This window comes from Hibiscus syriacus, unplaced genomic scaffold (genome assembly GCF_006381635.1).
Source record: "Hibiscus syriacus cultivar Baekdansim isolate YM2019G1 unplaced genomic scaffold, ASM638163v2 tig00111022_pilon, whole genome shotgun sequence".
Taxonomy (NCBI): Eukaryota; Viridiplantae; Streptophyta; class Magnoliopsida; order Malvales; family Malvaceae; genus Hibiscus; species Hibiscus syriacus.
The window spans coordinates 2,549,658-2,570,471 of record NW_024062956.1 but is presented as its reverse complement, the minus strand read 5'-3'; positions in this window follow the sequence as shown (position 1 = coordinate 2,570,471).

Below are 20,814 nucleotides of genomic sequence, written 5' to 3'. Positions count from 1 at the left end.
TTTGGTATTTTTATTTTCATTTAATTAAGATATGGTTATTGAGAGTTAATTATCGTTAGACATTTAACAAATAGCTGATGTGACATAGTTAATATATAAAATTAAAGGGTAAACTATACAATGATCATTAATGCTTGAGTAAATTTTTGTTTTCTCCATTGAAGTTTTAAAAGTAACAAATTGATCACTGAAACATTAAATATGTCATTGAACAATGATTTTCTATCTAATTTTAATCATATAATACGAACATTTTCATAGCTCGATAACTTTGCCATCGATGTCTCAGATACATAACAACATAGTACAACATTGAGAGAGGGGGGGAGGGTTCGATTAAAAACTAAAGATGTCTATTTATATTTCTGTTTCTCTAGATAACAATATGCAAACAAACTAAAAGAGAAATCTGCTTCACTCATCTGAGCTATAGCCACTAAATTCCGACAGTAAGGCACGACGGCAGAGCAGAATGATTCCTTGTCTTTGAGGAGAAGATAGCTCCCATTTGAATTCCATTTCAAATCAATTATGGAAAGCTGTGGTAGTGGATTATTTACACAGTATGCTGCACGGATAGGATCTTTTTGCACCAAGATGGTAGCTAATTCCAAATGGTGTATGTTCCAAATCCAGAGTGCAGTCGGCATGATATCATCGCGAGTACAAATATATTGGCTATCATTGCTCCATGAAAGAAGAGTTTGGTTCGTAACAACATTAAAGGGAGGAAAATCAAAGTTAATTCGACCAACGCATTCTAATTAGTTTATTAAGCAGCTTATAGCCTTAATGTGATTGTCCTTAACACATGATTGATCCCTAGAAAAAATAAATTGAAACCAAATCATCATATCCATTAGGATACATTTTCTAACGTCCTAATATGGCATCGGCAATGATAATTGGCAACTGATAGTTAAGTGGTGGTCTGGTATCAAGTTGGACCTTTCCATCAATATAGTCAATGCGCTTTCAGGTTAGTGGCTTAGCATGAAAAAATAAATTAGAAAGTTTTTGGGGTAAATTAGATATAAAATCATTGTTCAATGACCTATATGATGTTTTAGTGACCAATTTGTTACTTTTGAAATTTCAGTGGGAAAAACAAAACTTACTAAAACATTAGTGATCAATTGTGTAGTTTACCCTTTTTGATTTTATCTATTCACTGTGCCACGTCGGCAGTCCGTTAAAGGTCTAACGACAATTAACCGTCAATGACCATATCTTAATTAAATAAAAACGAAAGTGAACAAATATTATGTTTTTTGAATTTAGCAAGGAAAAGTGTACAAAAATACAAAACTTAAACGAAAGTGATCAATCTTATAGTTTACCCTTTATTTTTATATAAACATATATATTAGGAGGTATGTTCAATTTTTATTTTTTCAATTTGAAATCTTACATGCATATTTGCTAATGAACATACTTACAAAACTTTGAACCTAATCACACAGACAAATATAATACCTTTGTTCTTGTAATTTGGTTGCTATACATGTTTCTAATGAATGATTGCTAGTTTTAAAACATATTCTTTATGTTGTCTGTATTTTGTTTGAATTTTTACACTTCATAGATTTTTTCACCATCGTGCTTAAGTAAAAGCATATGTACGTGTGTTTTTCTGTTTTGAAAAATAAATTTTTTGGTCTAGACCGTACATCAATGTGTCTATCATGCTTAGGTAATATGCTCAGGGTTGTATAGAGTGCTTTAAACCTACAGAGGGAAAGGATGCAAAAATTAAAATAGTTGAAAAAAATAAACCAATCACTGAGATCAAGTTTAAACCAAATATTTATTCTATCTATGTTTGATTTAACGTACTCTATTATAAAATAAAGTTGATAACTAAGAATTATGAGAAACCATTTTGATTTTCTCTATAAAAATATAATTAATTAATTATAATTTATTAATGGTTATCCGATAGTTAATCATTTATCAAAATTCATAAATCTTAACCATTAACAAGCACTTTAGTGGTTCAGTTAATTGAAACCGTTTAACCTTGACAGTTTAATTAACTAACTTGTAAAATGTAACAGTTACACCAATTAGCGATTACGATTAACAGTTACATGTTAATTTGAACACCGAGAGAAAAAGTCTCAAGCACTCAACGCCTAGAGAAGCCACTATTTGTTGACGTGACTTCTGACAGGCCCACGTGACCTACCAGAGCCAAATCTAATGTCAGTTGACCATATCTACTTAGCCTGTTAACCTACGGATAGCTATAATAACCTTATATCTCACATCAACTCCAAGAGTCATTATAAACCTTGTTGAGTTAATCGATTAACGAATATGGCCAAGAGGGGGTGAATTGGTAATTAAAATTTTGGTAGAAGCTTTTGCAGAAAATTAAAAGAAATTTGCACAGCGATTTAGAGTGGTTTGACTTTCTCAACCGAAGTCTACGTCCACTACCTTAGCTATCCACACTAAGGATTTTCCACAAATTCACTAATTTGTCTTTCTTTTGAGGACAAATAGTAACCTTACAAACCCTCAAGAATTATACTCCAAATTCTTGAGAACACTCTCTCCCAAAGAGAACAATACAAATTTGCAAACTTACAAGGAAATCCTCACAAGGTAGATTGTTTGCGCAATTCTAGAACAAAGAAAAGAACACTCAAAAAATGAATACAATTGAGCACAATAAGTGTTCTTGAAAGCAAAATGAATATTGAATGAAAAATAAGCTTGAAATGCTCAAACTTGAGGTTTGATGCTTTCTCTTTGATTCTCTCTTGATTCTAGTTGCTTGATGTTTCTTGTTGTTGATCAATGACTTCTAAGCTTGCTTAAATACACCTTGAATCACTTCTGAACGTTGGGGATCATTAATGAAGATAATATAGTCGTTTTAGTGTGAAATCAATTAATAAAACAGTTTGGAGCGTGGGGGGAATCGGTACCCCATAAGAGGAATTGGTTCCCTAAGTGTAAAATTCAAATATTTCGACCGTTGAACAGTGGGGGAATCGGTACCCCCTGGGGGGAATCGGTTCCCTCCGAGCATACTGAAATTTTTGGAGCCAAACCATTCAGGGGGAATTGGTACCCCCTTGGGGGGAATCGGTTCCCTCTGAATCTGGAATTTTTTGGCTTTGAAATGGTTCGAAATATTTTGTAAAATCATTTTGAAATTATTTTAAGATTAAAACTTAATTTTACACTTGAGTAAGGATTAAAAATGACATTTGAAAGATTTGGAGTAATATTTTGATATTCGAATAATTATATCGAATATACTTAGAAAATCTTTTTGGAAAATCTTAAAATTCATTTAACTTAATTTGTTATATCGAAATATCAAAATGTTTTCAACAATCTCCCCCTTTTTGATATAACAAAACATTTTAGTAATTTTAAGATTTTGAAATCAAGTTTTGAAATTACTCCCCCTTACTTTAACACTTCTCCCATTTAAAACATTTAACACTTCTCCCCCTTTTTGTTAAATCAAAAAGACTCGTAAAAGATTTTAAACAAGGTTTTTGAAATCATTTAGCCAATTTGATTATAGTTTAAGCTGCTAAGATCACAATCAAGAGAAACGTTAGCCATTAGTTTCATAATCAATATTCATAAACAATGTGATATGGCAAAATTGGTCATATATCTAACATGATGTAAATGATACAATAAATTTAACTAAACCAAATATATAAATTCAAACATCCAAACAAATCCAAAGTCTAACAATCCTCAAAATCAAACATTCTAAAATATTCAAAATGTTGAAACAATAATCTTTTAGTTCAAAGTTCTAAAGCTAAACACAGAATCAAACATCCGGATCGGGAGGAGGAAAACGAGCTCTCATAGCGGCCATCTCATGTGAGAGTGCATCAATAAGTTCATTCATCGAAACGTTTGTGCGCATCTCTCGGAGGATTTCTAATTGTTGAGCTCCCATTGTGGATAAATGGGACTCTATAGAAGTAAAGTGCGAATCTATGGTAGCATATCGGAAATCAAATGTCTCCATAAAAGATTGAAATATGGAGGCATTTGATGCGTTTGTTGTGCTTGCTCCTCGGGCTGTTCAGGCTCATCTTCGGCTTCATCAATGTCTCGCATTAATTGTTCAAGCTCGGGATCGTCGTCAGCTTCTGGTGGAGCTCGTGAAGAACTAGCTCCCGGAGTATTTTCAGAAGATCGAACCCATTCATCGGTTTCCTTATCCTTTATCAATCCCGCTCTCGTTAAGGAAAGAAGATTAATTTATTTCTTTAGAAGAAATGAGACATCTAGACCAACTCTAAGCCCGGCTTTAGTAAAAAGATTACTCAAAATGCAACCGTAAACTAGAGATGAACATAGTTTCTTGTTAGGAACAAGATTTACGGTTTCAACAATTTCAGCAAAAATGATCTGAGGTAGGTTTATTTTAATACTGTTTTCGAAAAAATGTAACCACCAAAGATCCAAGGCTCTAAGAGTAGAATAACGACCTCCGGATGGTCGAAACCACCAAGAAATCATTAGATGAAGAAAACGTTCATGAAGGTCTAAGACACTCGCACTATCCCTTCTTTTATAACGAGAACCTAAAATTTGTTTTTCATTTGAAATACCATCGTTATCTAATCCTAATTCCTTGGCTATGTAAGCCGAGTTAATATATAAGAATTGTTCTAGGAGGTAGGAACGAACTTCTATGGTCTCAGTTTGAGCTCGGTTTTTGACACAAACGGCATTAGAATAAAAGATGCGAATAAGTTGATGGTAGATTATAGGTTCAAGGTCACAAAGTTTATCAAATTTCCACTCTTGTAAAAGAGGAAGATATTTAAAATTAATATCTAACATAGCTTGACGAGAAGGGATACGTTATTCTCTAATTTTGTAAGAATCGAAATATTGATAATACCAAAAATGATGATTTCTGGGACCATGATGATTGAAGCATGAATTTTGAATAGTTAAATTGGGATCAACTGGATTAGGATTAGGATTAGGAATTGGAATTTCAGGAATAGGAGGAGGATTTGGAGGTGGATTTGGTTGACGATATGAGCGACTAGATAATGACCTAGTACGTTTAGGATTGGACATGGTTTAGAAAATCATAATAGAATGGATAACTTGCAATTTAGAAAACACATGTATGCAATTCAATCAATCCCAAAACTCAATTGAGTCCTTAATATTTCAAGGTTCTCTAAATCAATCCTAATGGGCAAAGTTTTTGAAAACTATTGAAAAATAAGATTTTGAAAAACAATATATGTATAGTTTTCATAACAACATAATTCAATTAAAACACAATAATTTGAAAAATATTTTTTTTATTTCGAAAATTTCTAAATTTTTGGAAAATTCTTGTGTTTTTGATGAAATTAGTTGTAATATCTAGTTTCTAATCACTAAACAATCAATGCCCGATCACTATTTCTATCTAGAACTAATTAAAACTAGTTCTATGTTCAAAATCAATGAAATAGAGAGTTTAGAAAAAATTACCTTGAAAGATGAGATTGAGTGGATTTTGATGTTGTTTGCACGATTTTAATGATGCTAGCAGGTTTAGAAGATGATATTTGAAGTGAATTTCGATTAAAATCGTTGATTTGAGGCAAAATGGAGATTTGAGAGAGTATAGGGGAAGAACGGTGGCAATAAGAGAAAGAAGAGGGTTTTAGGATTTTTGGGTGTTTTGCCCGTGTTAAATTCCAGAACCCCAGGGGGGTATCGATTCCCTTAGGGGGAATCGGTTCCCCTTTAAAAGGGGAATCGGTTCCCTCATGAGGGTATCGATTCCCTCTGCACCAAAATGCTAAAATCCGATTTTAAACACACAAAATGCTAAATTAACTTTCTCTAGTGGTATTGGCAACTCATATATTGAAAATTAATTATGTTCAAACAATCAAATTAATCTTTAAACGATATTTGAACATAAAATTAATTTTTCCTCAAGAATAATAAACTCCCCCTAACTAATAGCAATGAATGCAATCAAAAATTAGCATTTTTCATTTAGTCTTAAAAGTGCTAAAATTATTTTAAACACTAAGTGAAGATAGGTTGGTCAAACCTAATTCTCTCCTAAGTGTCCAAAATCTTTCCTTATCTAAAGGTTTTGTAAAGATATCCGCTAATTGGTGTAAAGTATCAACAAATTCTAGAATTACATCTTCCTTAGTGACATGGTCTCTAATGAAGTGATGTCTTATTTCAATGTGCTTAGTTCTAGAGTGTTGGATGGGATTTTTAGTGAGACAAATAGCACTAGTATTGTCACACTTGATAGGAATGATACCAACTTCGATACCAACTTCAATTTCATAATCAAAAAGTTGTTGTTTCATCCATAAAACTTGTGCACAACAATTACCAGCTGAAATGTATTCGGCTTCAGTGGTAGATAATGCAACACAATTTTGTTTCTTTGAAAACCAAGAAATCAACATATTTCCAAGGAATTGGCAAGTACCGGAGGTGCTTTTCCTATCTAATTTGCATCCTCCATAATCCGCATCAGAAAAAGCATGCAAGCTAAAGCTAGAGTCTCTAGTATACCAAAGTCCTAAACTAGGAGTGTCCTTAAGGTATCTACAAATTCTCTTAACAGCTAGTAAATGTGATTCCTTAGGGCATGATTGAAATCTAGCACATAAGCAAACACTAAACATAATGTCCGGTCTACTTGCAGTTAGATAAAGTAGATATTCAATCATTGACCTATATAATTTAACATCTACACATTTACCTCCTTCATCTAAGTCAAGCTTTGTTGAAGAGCTCATTGGAGTGTCCTGAGGTTTGCCATTTTCCAGTCCAAACTTCTTGAGCATATCTTTGACGTACTTAGCTTGATTGATGAAGATGACATCTTTTCTTTGCTTGATTTGGAGTCCCAAGAAAAATGAGAGCTCCCCCATCATGCTCATTTCGAATTCACTTTGCATTAGCTTAGAAAATTCTTGGCAAAGAACATCATTAGTAGAACCAAATATTATATCATCAACATAAATTTGAACTACTAATAAATCTTTACCTTTATGCTTTAAAAACAATGTAGTGTCAACATTCCCTTTTGAAAAACCTTTTTCAATTAAAAAGTTTGACAATTTTTCATACCAAGCTCTTGGAGCTTGTTTTAAACCATAAAGTGCTTTTGTCAATTTAAGAACATGATCCGGAAATTTTGAATCTTCAAAACCTAGAGGTTGTTCCACATACACTTCTTCTTTTATAAAACCATTTAAAAATGCACTTTTAACATCCATTTTGTCGACACTCATTTTCGTCCGACCACATTATATAATATATTATAAACGTTTCATTATTATTATTATGTATACGTATTACATTACACATATTATTATAGTAATGTTTTTTGTTTTGGTTTTTGTCAGGCCCAACCTGCAACTCTATTGGCCCAACGACCCAGCCCAACACGTGTGTAGCCCTAGGTGAGTTTGGTTTTTCCACATTCTGCCCTTCAACGTCATACAGTCAGCATGCAAGGTATGAACCACCGGCCAAACTGAGGACTCTTGGAGAGTCCTCATGGAAGCTGCAACCAACCCACACTCCGAATCATCCGGCGTATCATGGGTTTCGTGAAGATCAGAACCAAACAGACAAATCACGTAGCGTTTCAATCCCAGCAAAACACTAAAACCGAACCAAAAAACAAGGGATTCATAGGATATAAATTGTTGCAGAAACAAGGCAAAAGGGGGGTATTAGGATGACACACGGTTTTTACACTGGAAATCACGAGAGAGTACTCACACAAAATACACAAAGGGTTTACAAGATCACACACACACAAAAATCTCAGAAGAATAGCAAGAAACATTGGTAATTTTTCTCGAAAGGAAAAGCAATATACAGAGAAGAGAGAGGAGAAAGGGAGAAATAACAGAAGAAGGAGATGAAGCAGGAAACAACACGAGAGGAGGGGCCCATATTTGCTTTGTAACCACGCGTATGTGGTTTTGCTTTTGGTTATCCTTAAAATGACAACCACGTGTATGTGGTTTTCATTCTTCATTATTTTATTATTTTATTTTTATATTATTAATATAATTTTTCTTTTCTTTTCTCCCTAATATTTAATTGTACATATATATACATGCATATATCTATATTTATTATTATTTATTATTATATGTATATTTATTTCTATTCATTTGTTTTATTTAATAATATATTTGATATTTATATATATTTTTTGTGTTTTTTAACATCATTATCGTTTTCATTTTATTCTACTATATATTTTTTATTTTATTTTCAATATTCAATTTTTATTTTATATGTATATTTGATTATAGTTATTTATTTATTTTAGTTTTTAGTTTTTTTTATTACTATTATATATATCTTTTTATTTTTCCCATTGTTTATATCTTTATTATTATTACCATCATATATATTATTTTTATATTCTATATTTTCCTCATCTTATTTGTTTTCCATTTTACCTTAGGTGTTTTATTTGCATTCCTTATCTAATATATGTCTTGATCTTTTAAGGGTACAATTTAAGCAATCTAAGGTAAGTAATTTGGATCGTCATTTTACATTTTAATTTAAATTTACAACTTTCTTAATTAAAGACAACTGGAAATTATATAGTACCGAAAGGGCAGTTCAAGGGTGCTAATCCTTCCTTAGCTGTAACCGACTCCCGAATCCGACATATCTTTGGTAAGACGCAGATCAGGTAAGATATAAGGTATCTGATTAACCTATTTATTTTTAAATAAATAATCGGTGGCGACTCCAATTCGTTTAATCCAAGTCGAAGCCCAATTCCGGGGCTCAACCGAAAGACGGTTACGACACATTTGATATAATTTAAATTCATGAAAACATACAAATGCTAATAACATTCTAATTGCTTCCATCATAACTACGGGAGCGTATGTTTCATCATAGTCTATGCCCTCTTCTTGAGTATACCCTTGAGCAACAAGTCTAGCCTTGTTTCTCACTATATTACCACTCGCATCAAGCTTATTCCTAAATACTCATCTAGTGCCTACAGTAGATTTATTACTAGGCCTTTCAACTAATGTTCATACTTTACTTCTCTCAAATTGATTTAATTCTTCTTGCATAGCCATAATTCAATGTTCATCATTTAATGCTTCTTTAATATTCTTAGGCTCTATGCATGAAATGAATGCAACATAATTACAAATATTTTTAAGAGAAGATCGAGTTGTTACCCCTTTGGATGGATCACCTATAATCTCACCATCCTTGACATAGTTGTACTCTCTTGGATAAGATATTTCCCTTTCTTCAATGGTTGGATTTTTAAGAGGATCATGAGTTTCCTCATTTTTCGTTTCTTCCTTTGATGATGGTTCTCCAACGTCATTTCTAACGTCATTTGTATTTATAATACCTACATCATCATTCACACAAGAATCCTTCCTCGAAAGGGAATTATCATCGAAAACAACATGTATAGACTCTTCTACAACTAAAGTTCTTTTATTAAATATTCAATAAGCTTTAGAATTTAAGGAATAACCCAGAAAAATTCCTTCATCACTTTTAGTATCAAATTTGCCAAGGTTTTCTTTACCGTTGTTTAAAACAAAACATTTACATCCAAAAGGATGAAAATAGCTAATGTTAGGCTTTTTATTTTTGAAAATTTCATATAGAGTTTTCTTTAAAATATACCTAATCATTACTCGATTTACAACATAACAAGCGGTATTAGTGGCTTCCGCCTAAAAATATTTTGGCAAATTATTTTCACAAAGCATGGTTCTAGCCATTTCTTCTAAAGTTCGATTTTTCCTCTCAACAACTCCATTTTGTTGAGGGGTTCTAGGTGCTGAAAAATTGTGACTAATACCATTACAATTACAAAACTCAGTAAATCCAAGATTTTCAAATTTAGTGCCATGATCACTCCTAACACTAGTTATAGAGTAACATTTATCGTTTTGGATTACTTTTGAAAATGTGATGAATTTTTCTAATGCTTCATCTTTAGTACTTAAGAATAGAACCCAAGTATATCTAGAATAGTCATCTACCAAGACAAATACATATTGTTTTCCACCCAAGTTAGTAGTCCTAGTTGGCCCAAAAAGATCTATATGGATCAATTGTAATACTCTACTAGTTGATACGTCATTAATGGATTTAAAAGAAACTCGCTTTTGTTTTCCTTTAGCACAAGCATAACAGATTTTATCATTATCAAATTTAAGCTTAGGCAACCCTCGAACTAAATCACCTTGAGTTAGCCGTTGCAAAACACTCATAATAGCATGTCCTAGTCTCCTATGCCATAACCAACTATCATGTTCATCCTTAGCAACTAGGCACAAATTAGTCATATCAATAGAATCTAAATGCACCATGTATATGTTTCCTATTCTATGACCAACAAGCATAATCTGATTAGATGCAATGTCAATGACTTTACAACCATTAATATCAAACATGACATTGAATCCCTCATCACAAAATTGACTAATACTCAATAGATTATGCTTTAATCCATTCACATATAAAAAATTCTTAATTTGTATGGAAGATGTATTACTAATAGTATCAATACCTTCAATGTGACCTTTTGAATCATCACCAAAAGTCATTTCTCCTCCATTTTTGGCGTTAAGCTCAATGAACCGGTTTTATCTCCGGTCACGTGTCTTGAGCATCCACTATCAAAGTACCATGAATTTGGATTTGTTTCCCGTACCTTGTAGCAATGCTCCTTTTCCTACAAACATAGATTAATTTCTAATTTTTAGTACCCAAATTCTTTTGGGTCCATATTCATTAGTTTCCAAAATCCTAGTCCCCTTAGGTATCCATTTGTGTAGGATATCCTTATTTTTAGTAGTAATGAGCTCTTTAGGAACCCATATACTTCTAATGATTTTTCATTAGAGGTTCATTGGGGACCTCTATGATTGTAGTTTTTAAAACTTTTTCTAACAAAGTTGGATTTTGAATTTTCTCCATTTTCAAAACGTTTTGTTCAAACTTTATCAAAAGAAGTTTTAAGATCATTAATTTTCTTTTGATGATCATCATTTACCTTTGAAAGTAAATTTTGCAAATCCAAAATTTTCTTTTCAAACTCTTCTAGTTTGATTTGCAAATCTTTGATTTTACTTTCAAGATCGTTGTTGGTTTTGGATATGAGTTTATTTTCATTTTTCAATTTTGAAACATCATTTTTATATTTTAAAAACAATTTCTCATAATCCGAAGCCAACCCATTATATTCCTCTAATAACTCATCATAGGATAAATCATCAAAATCAGATGAGTTAGAGGTTACCTTAGAATCTTCCCCGAATGCCATAAAGCACAAGTTTGCTACTTCTTGTTCCTCTTCATCGAAACCTTCTTCATCGCTCCATGTAGCCCCATGAGCCTTGTGCTTATTCTTTGATTGATCTTTTTTCTTCAATTGTGGGCAATCATATTTGGCATGCCCCGGCTTTTTGCATTCATAGCAAATGATTGGATCCTTCTCTTTTGGTTCATTTTTGAGGCCTTCATTTCGTTTGAATTTTCTTCCTCGGTAAGGTCTCATCATTTTTCTGAACCGTTTGGCAAACAATGCCATTTTCTCGTCATCGTCATCTTCATCCGAATCACTCTCATTTTTTGTGGATTTGAGATCAACTCCAATGTTTTTCTTCTTCTCCTTCTCCTTTGGTGTCTCTTCAATCTTATCAAGGTCCACCTCATTTTCAAGCATCATTTCATGAGTGAGGAGTAAACCGATTAGCTCTTCAAGAGTTAAGGACGTTAGATCCTTAGACTCGATGATTGTCGACTTCTTTGATTGCCACGATTTTGGGAGGGAGTAGACTAACTTCCTCACAAACTTTTCATTTGAAATGATCTCTCCATATGATTTGAGAACATTGACAATCGTTGAGAATCTATCCGTCATAGCTTGATATCTTCATTTGGTTTCATCCTGAAATTTTCATAGCTATGCGTTAGAATATTAATTTTAGATTTATTTACCTCATCGGTACCTTCATGAGTGACTTGAAGTTTGTCTCATATTTCTTTGGCGGTTGTACAAGATGAAACTCTTCCGTATTCATCTGGTCCAAGAGCACAAAATATGATATGGATGGCTTTGGAGTTTAGCTGGAACATTTTTGTCTCTCCTTCACTCCATAATCTTGTATGAGTGAGAGGCTTGAAGTATCATTCTTCTACAGCATTTCATGCTCCCATGTCACTTGCTTGAATGAAGTACATCATCTTATTTTTTCAATAGGCATAATTAGCCCCATTGAAGAAAAGAGGCTTGTTGACGGGTCTCGAATCGAGACCGGAGTCGAAGTTTGAAGTAGAGGCCATTGATGACTTTGATTATCGATGTAACTCTTCCCGAATCGACTCAAGAGGCGATTAAACCTTCAAATGAGTTAGGCTCTGATGCCAATTGTTGAGTTAATCGATTGACGAATATGGCCAAGAGGGGGTGAATTGGTAATTAAAATTTTGGTGGAAGCTTTTGCAGAAAATTGAAAGAAATTTGCACAACGATTTAGAGTGGTTCGACTTTCTCAACCGAAGTCTACGTCCACTACCTTAGTTATCCACACTAAGGATTTTCCACAAATTCACTAATTTGTCTTTCTTTTGAGGACAAAGAGTAACCTTACAAACCCTCAAGAATTATACCCCAAATTCTTGAGAACACTCTCTCCCAAAGAGAACAATACAAATTTACAAACTTACAAGGAAATCCTCACAAGGTAGATTGTTTGCACAATTCTAGAACAAAGAAAAGAACACTCAAAAAATGATTACAATTGAGCACAATAAGTGTTCTTGAAAGCAAAATGAATATTGAATGAAAAATAGGCTTGAAATGCTCAAATTTGAGGTTTGATGCTTTCTCTTTGATTCTCTCTTGATTCTAGTTGCTTGATGTTTCTTGTTATTGATCAATGGCTTCTAAGCTTGCTTAAATACACCTTGAATCACTTCTGAACGTTGGGGATCATTAATGAAGATAATATAGTCGTTTTAGTGTGAAATCAATTAATAAAACAACTTGGAGCGTGAGGGGAATCAGTACCTCATAGGGGGAATCGGTTCTCTAAGTGTAAAATTCAAATATTTCGACCGTTGAACAGTGGGGGGAATCAGTACCCCTGGGGGGAATCGATTCCCTCCGAGCATACTGGAATTCTCAGAGCCAAACCATTCAAGGGGAATCGATTCCCTCTGAGCAATCTGGAATTTTTTTGCTTTGAAATGGTTTGAAATATTTTGTAAAAATCGTTTTGAAATTATTTTAAGATTAAAACTTAATTTTACACTTGAGTAAGGATTAAAAATGACATTTGAAAGATTTGGAGTAATATTTTGATATTCGAATAATTATATCGAATATACTTAGAAAATCTTTTTGGAAAATCTTAAAATTCATTTAACTTAATTTGTTATATCGAAATATTAAAATATTTTCAACAAACCCTATTGATAAAGATCAAGAAAAAGGATGGAACTGTTTCACCCTCATTCATCTCTTATCTACCTCATTATGGAGAGAAAACACTTTGACATCAACCATCGGTCGTTCTTCCATCGACTGCAACATCTCTACCCAAATCAAAAGGGATGAATCACCTATAGCCCATACAATCAACTTGTTCCCATAAACAATTTGTGAAACATGATTATTTCAATAGAGATGCATTTTGAACATGATTATAACTTTTGGAAGCATATATTGATGGACTAAAAATTAGTTAAAGACTTACTTAATTTACATAAAATATGTTGAGTATCTAAATCATTATGAAATTGCAATTTTGATCAGTGGTATGAATTTCTATGTTGTTCTATATGATTATGATGTACTCAAACTGATATCAAAGGACATGTTTAGTGATATAAAATGGCAACTTCATGTACATATATAGCCTAAATGGTACGAGACATGCTAAATTTTCATCTGTAAGTGAATTTGATGATATGAATAGGTTTACATGTTATATGTAAGGTATAAAACATGTTTATATAAATTATACGTAGATCCAATATGATTCAGACATGTTTTAGGACTTTCTAAGTTTACCAAATTGCCAAAAGTGTGCAATTTTATTGCAAAGTATCGATACCTACACAATGGCATCAATACCTAAAGCATCAATACTCAAAATGAGATTGTTATCATTGTTAGTATTGATACCAGGCTAAGAATATCAATACCCCTAGAAAAATACTAGTACCTAAAACCTAAATGCTTCACATTGCTCGGCTGAACTGGAGCACCAACTCTTCAATCTACCTCAATCAGGCACATGATAAAACATAATTACTATAAAAGAAAGCCTCCACAAACTTTGTTGAAGTTCCAAACTTCCAATAATTCATAATTATGAAGAAAATGAAAATTCAATACAAAATTTAAGCAACATCCTCAATTAGGAGGCACTTAAAATCTAAAACAAAGGTATCACTTTCCAAGTTCAATGAAAATAATCTAAAGTTTACACCTTAATGGCATACTTCCTCATTGGAAAGTACATCTCCCTCTTCTTCTCCCGCTCCGTTTTCAAAGATTGCCGTGTAAAAACATGGGACTAGAGGTCAATATCGAAAGGAACATATCATAATTTTTTATATACGCCATAGAGACGAACATGTCATCATCTGATTACCATCTAAAGTTAACAAGTATTAAACTTAAATTGGAGGGCCATATTTGTAAAACACTTTTCAGGTTCAACAAGTGGAGATAATATATCATCCATGTTCCATTAACAGTGAACAAAGCCGACAGAGACATTTGGGGATTCATCAGCAAGATCAATGTGGCTGAAGAGGTTAACTATCTAGTATAATATGGACAACTAGTGAAATTTTATTGCAACACCTGTCCTAAACTAAAGAGGACCATAATATGAACTCATTCATTAAAGGTGTCTAATCCAGAAGTTCTTTACTATAATAAGCTCAACTTTTCTCCAAAGAAAAGAAAGAGTAAAGACACACACTGGCCAACCAGATAAAGAGGAGTTTTCACACAAGGTATTGATCCTTGAGAATAGCCAAAGTTTGACAAATTCTGTTCAGAATTTCTCTGGTGACCGATAAACGAAACGACATTGAATAATTTAAGACCTCAAAAGGTAGCAGCAATGTAATCAAGCTTCAAGTGAAGCAAATTAGATCAACAGCTTTGGCAACATCACAGAAATTGAAAGCCGTGTTAATTTAATAAGCAACATACTAAGATATTATAAAATGCAAACTAGAGATCATTTAGACACCCTCTAAAATAAGAGCACCAGACATGTTCGTATCAAAACAAACTAGAAACGTCTAAATTCAAGCAAATAAACATAGTAAAACTATAAAATGGTGATAAATCTAACAACAAAAGATGTTGCAGAACAAGAGAAAATAAAGCCTAATAAACATGAAGAATAGCTAACCTGGTGCTTGGTAAGGCGGCGACGAATAGCTCAGGTCTTCTTGGGACGAAGATCAAGAGGCAAAAACTTCTTCTTCTTATAGGCCTCCCTCAAAGCATCCTTCTGTTTCTGGGAAATCACAGTCAATACTTGTGCAATCGATAGCCTCACCACCTTACCAAAAACCCAACACCAAAAGAAAAACCAAAACCCATGTAAAAGAAATGAAGAGGATATAAAGCTTACAACTTGGAGAGCTTGTTGGGGGCACCACCAGTAACCTTAGCTACACGAAGGAGAGAAAGTTCAGCTTTTAAATCCTTGAGCTGACTCAATAGTTCAGTCTTCGATTTGTTCCTTAGCTCGTGTACCTTGATCCTAGCTACAAACAACCACAAAAATAAAAACAAGGATTAATTTGACATCGATTAAAATGACATTTGATGCATATAAAACTTAAAGAAAAGGGATAATGGGTTTTGGATTATTGTTGTCATTTTACCCATCTGCCTCCCTTTCTGCGTCTTAGTCTCGAGAGTGCAAAGTTAAAGTCTTTAGCGGTTTTAATATACAAAAACCTAATGTACCCAAAATATATAGGGTAAAGTACAAAATGATCCTCTGACTATAGGACGCTATTTTGTTTAGTCACCTAACTATTAAAATATATAAAATGGTTCCTCAATTATAGGTCACTATTTTATTGAGTCCCATGACTATTAAAAATTATAAAATGACATGTTCCAAACTCGTCATCTTTTAGTAAAAACTTGTCAACTCTCTGTGTTGGACGTTAACCTACTAATTAGGATATGATAAAATCTGATCTTAAATCGTTTGCATTGTATAGTCGTTTGAGATTATGGAATAATATTTTATCTTATCGTAGTCAACAGGCTAACGTCAAGCACATAGGTTCATCAATTTTTAACAGAAAATGACAAGTTTATAATATATGAATAGTTGAGTGATTATTTTGTAACTTTTAATAGTTGAGAAACTCAACAAAGAAATAATCTATAATTAAAATATTATTTTGTAATTTTTAATAATTGAGGACTTAACAAAACAGTATCATATAGTTAGGGGAGCATTTGTATACTTTACCCAAAGAAAACACAAACCCTAATTTGCATCACTCGTGTCAATTGGGAAATATTTTGAGTTTGTGAGAGCCCAAAATCTTCAGTTTGGGATAAATTGAAGAAACTAGTCCAAAACTCATATTTTAGATTGAAATTGAAGTTCAAGTTAAAGCCCGTAACCATGAGCTAGCATGCAGCTTTTAAAGGAAAATTACTTTTTTGGAAAATATTTCTTTTAGAAATAAAAAGGTTTAAAAATATATAAAATTTTAAAATTTATATAGTGTACTGTAAAATATTTTCTATTATTTGGTTCTTTCGATTTTAAAAAAAAAAATTAAACATGAATATAGATATTAGAATTGAAATGATAACTTAATAATTAATATTTTGAAAAACAAGTTAATAATAAAAAAATATAGTAATATTAAATACTTTAAATTATATTATTAATTATTAAAAATTAATAAAATCATTTATAATCAATAAATATTATTTATCTCAATATAATTATGCATCTATGATTTTTAGGTTTAAGTGATTGCGTTTTTTATGCGATACTACGACCTATTTAGATTTTATCGTAAGAGTCTAGCAAATTGAAATCTTTCGAATTTGTTCTATTTTATGTTTTGATTTTTACTTCATTTTCTTTATTCATAATTTTAGGGTTTAGTGACTTAGTTAGAGAACTTAATGGTCGACCTTAAGATTAGTGAACATTAGGACTTAGAACTCTAGAACGGTTAGCAAATTATTTTATTTAGCCTATAATTCTTGTATTTAGACTAAAAATTATGATACACGTTCTAATATCTTCACCATATTTTTTAAAAACTAGGTATCATCTGGACTGAAGTGGATCTTCGATCTCTTTCTAGACGTTGGAAGATTTCGAGGTTACTTAATGAAGAATTTTACCTTTGATTTTCTTAAATTATACCATAATCATAAACTTTTCAGACTTTGAGAACTATTCATAAATTCTCTCACACGTTAGAGAATTTTGGAGTATTTTAAAGAGTTGTGGATTTAGTTTTTTTAAGCATAGTTCACAAAAATCGAAGTGTTTTCTTGAGTGAGATAGTTTTTTTTTTTAATTTTTCTAGATGTTGAAAAACGCTTGAGATTGCATATAAAAGACTACACTTTCAAAATTTTAATATAAATGAACATGTAAAATTTTAGATTATTCGAGTTTAATTTTGTTTATCTATAGTGGTAGTGGTGTTTGAATGTGTTTAAAATATAGTGTCATATAATTGTTGTTTGAGCAAGTATTGGGTGTTTAAACATACGATCACTTCGACGGCAGCAATGTTGCACTCTTATTATTATTATTATTATAGCGTTAGAGATGTTTTTTTAAAGAGGCACTTGTCGTTGTCCTATTTTTATATACGTTGTTCTAATAAAACATATAAGTATTCCTTTTTCAAAAAAAAATCTCTTTGATGTTAGAGAATTCGGGATTACTCTTGAGAATTTTAAAATTTTGTGTTAATCTAAAAAAATTAATTGTATTCATGAGTCGAACAAAAACATTTGTGATCAAGTAACCACCATTTTTACGGAGTTGTAGGAATGCTAACCCTTTTTCACGTGTAACCGTACCCCAAACTTAAGTCTAATTTTTGTAAATTATTACATTTTTTTAGTGATTTAATCACATATAAGCTTAAACAATGAGGTTCAACTACAAGACATGTGAATTTCAATAGAAAAACTGTCACGCGTACTGACTATGTTAATAGATAGATATGCATGAGTAATTATTATATAAATAAATCTTTCTCGTATAACATTTTCTGTTTTATACTTTAATATCGATGTAGGTATAAAATGATATATTAATTTAAATGATTGTTCTTTTAATAATTTACTCAATCACCTAATTATTGCCACCTAGACATACATTAATGTCCCAAGTGCTAGTTAAAGGACTTCAACCATGTGTATTAAATTAATAATTCCTGTGCACCGGCTAGTTAAAGGACCTGAACCATGTGTACTAATAATTCCCGTGCACAGGCTAATCTTACATGTGTTTAAAATTAGTTTTTCTCTTTTTAGATAGTTTGAAATTATTATAAGATAATATATATTTATAAATTTTTTTGACAATATATATCTTATAGATCTGTTCAAATTTAGGACCTCTAAAAAACATTTCTTTTAATCATTAAAGTCACTTAATATATATTTTTTTAAAATTAATTAAAAAAATAAGTCCGAACATATTTAAAAATTATGAAAATATTAAAAATATGTTACAAAATTATTAGTCTCACTGATCTAAATCCACTCTGTCCCATTGAATGCAGTAGGCATTTGGGAAGAAAAAGAATGTAGTAGATATTAAAAAAGACTTTATATACAACGATTATAAATGATACGGCACAATTATTAACCTCTCTTTTCCATGGCAGCTGGAACAATGAGTCAATGCTGAATTCTTTTGTTTTTTCTTTACCGAGCTTCCCGTGATTTCATGGACTAATTACTTTGTTTTCTAGAATAATATTGGAAAAGGGTTACATATATACGTATGATTTTATGTTTTATAACGATAGATTTAAAAATATTTTTTAGGAGTGGCATGTCCATTTAGGGTTGAGGATGGGCATCTAGATCCATTTAGGGTTGAGGGTGAGTATGTGCCGACCCTAAAATCCGAATTATCTTCGGTTAGTTTCCTATTTTATTGAATGTATCTAACCTGAAATTTTATGTGTGCCTACCCTGAATCTTAATTTTCTTCAATTAATTATTTATTTTACTGATGGAGCTCACCTTGAAATTTTATTTGTGCCCACCTCATTAAAAAAATTTGTGTTAGTAACATATATGTGTCAATCCTCAAAAATATTTTTGGATCCGCAACGGAGCATACATATATTAATAATACAAATTTTAATAAGATATGCACAAATAAAATTTCAGGATAAATATTATCAGTAAAATATATAACTAACTGAAGAAAATTCGGATTTAAGAGTTGGCACATGCATACACTTGGGAAACTATCAATCTACCGCTGATATTAGAAGACTAATTTATAAAATTTTAAAAGAAAAATTTATTAATAAAAAATATTTAAAATATATGATAATTTAAATTTTTTAAGATAGAATTATTCCACCTATCCGCTCTCTTCGATCAATCCCTGTACACGTCTCTAGCTACCACCCTCACCCTTCATAAATGTGGATAACCTTATTGGGTAAGCTGCTAACTGTGAACTATAATGGCGTTTCTGTTACACTTGCGCTGACCCAATTCCAATTTGGGAATAAACAAATGTCAAATCAAAATTGAAAATTACAGTTTAAGACTATGGAGTTGTTTTAAGTCATTAAAGAATCGTTGACAAGTTCTTGCAATTTGACCCCAATTCGTCGGTAAAACTTTCGAGATAATGTTTTGAAAGAAATTAATTTACGAGCTAATGTACTCCCAAGATTAATTGCTCAAATAGGGTGAAATTCACAGTGTTGGTCGTAGGTCGCCATGCACTCCGGGCGACCTTGTAGGTTGCCATGCATTCCGGGCGACCTTGTAGGTCGCCATGCACTCCGGGCGACCTACCCTTGCTCAAACATAGAGAATGAACGTGTTGCATGGCACATGCACGTCCCAACACATAGGTCGCCATGCCTCCGGGCGACCTTGTAGGTCGCCATACCCTCCGGGCGACCTTGTAGGTCGCCATGCACTCCGGGCGACCTACCCTCGCTCGGCTTCCCTCAGATTCCCTCGCATAGCTCGCTCGGTTGCCCTCGCATAGCTCGTTCAGATTGCCTCGGTCGGATGACCTCGAATGCTCTCGGATGGCCTCGGATGCTCTCGAATGGTCTCGGTCGGATGGCCTCGGATGCCCAGCGTGTTGGGACGTGCATGGCACATGCAATCTCTTGTAGCTCGCCGGGAAGACATGGCGACCTAGTAGGTCGCCCGGAAGGCATGACGACCTACGACCAACACTGTGGATTTCACCTTATTTGAACAATTAATCTTGGGAGTGCTTTATCTCGTGAATTAATTTTTTCCAGAACATTATCTCAAAAGTTTTGCCCACTTCGTCCCTTTGGTCTCTTTCTGACATGCAAAGCTTTGTTCAAGTTTGGAATTAAAGATTGATTTGAAAATTATACACAAACTCAGTTGGTGGGAGTTGAATGATGGCATTGTGACTCGACCAAATTCACATGTCCAACTCACTTGCTCTCATCTACCTTTTAAGACTTTCATCTCATCTCCTTTTCTTCAATCTCAACCCCCATCAACATTTTCTCAACTTTGCT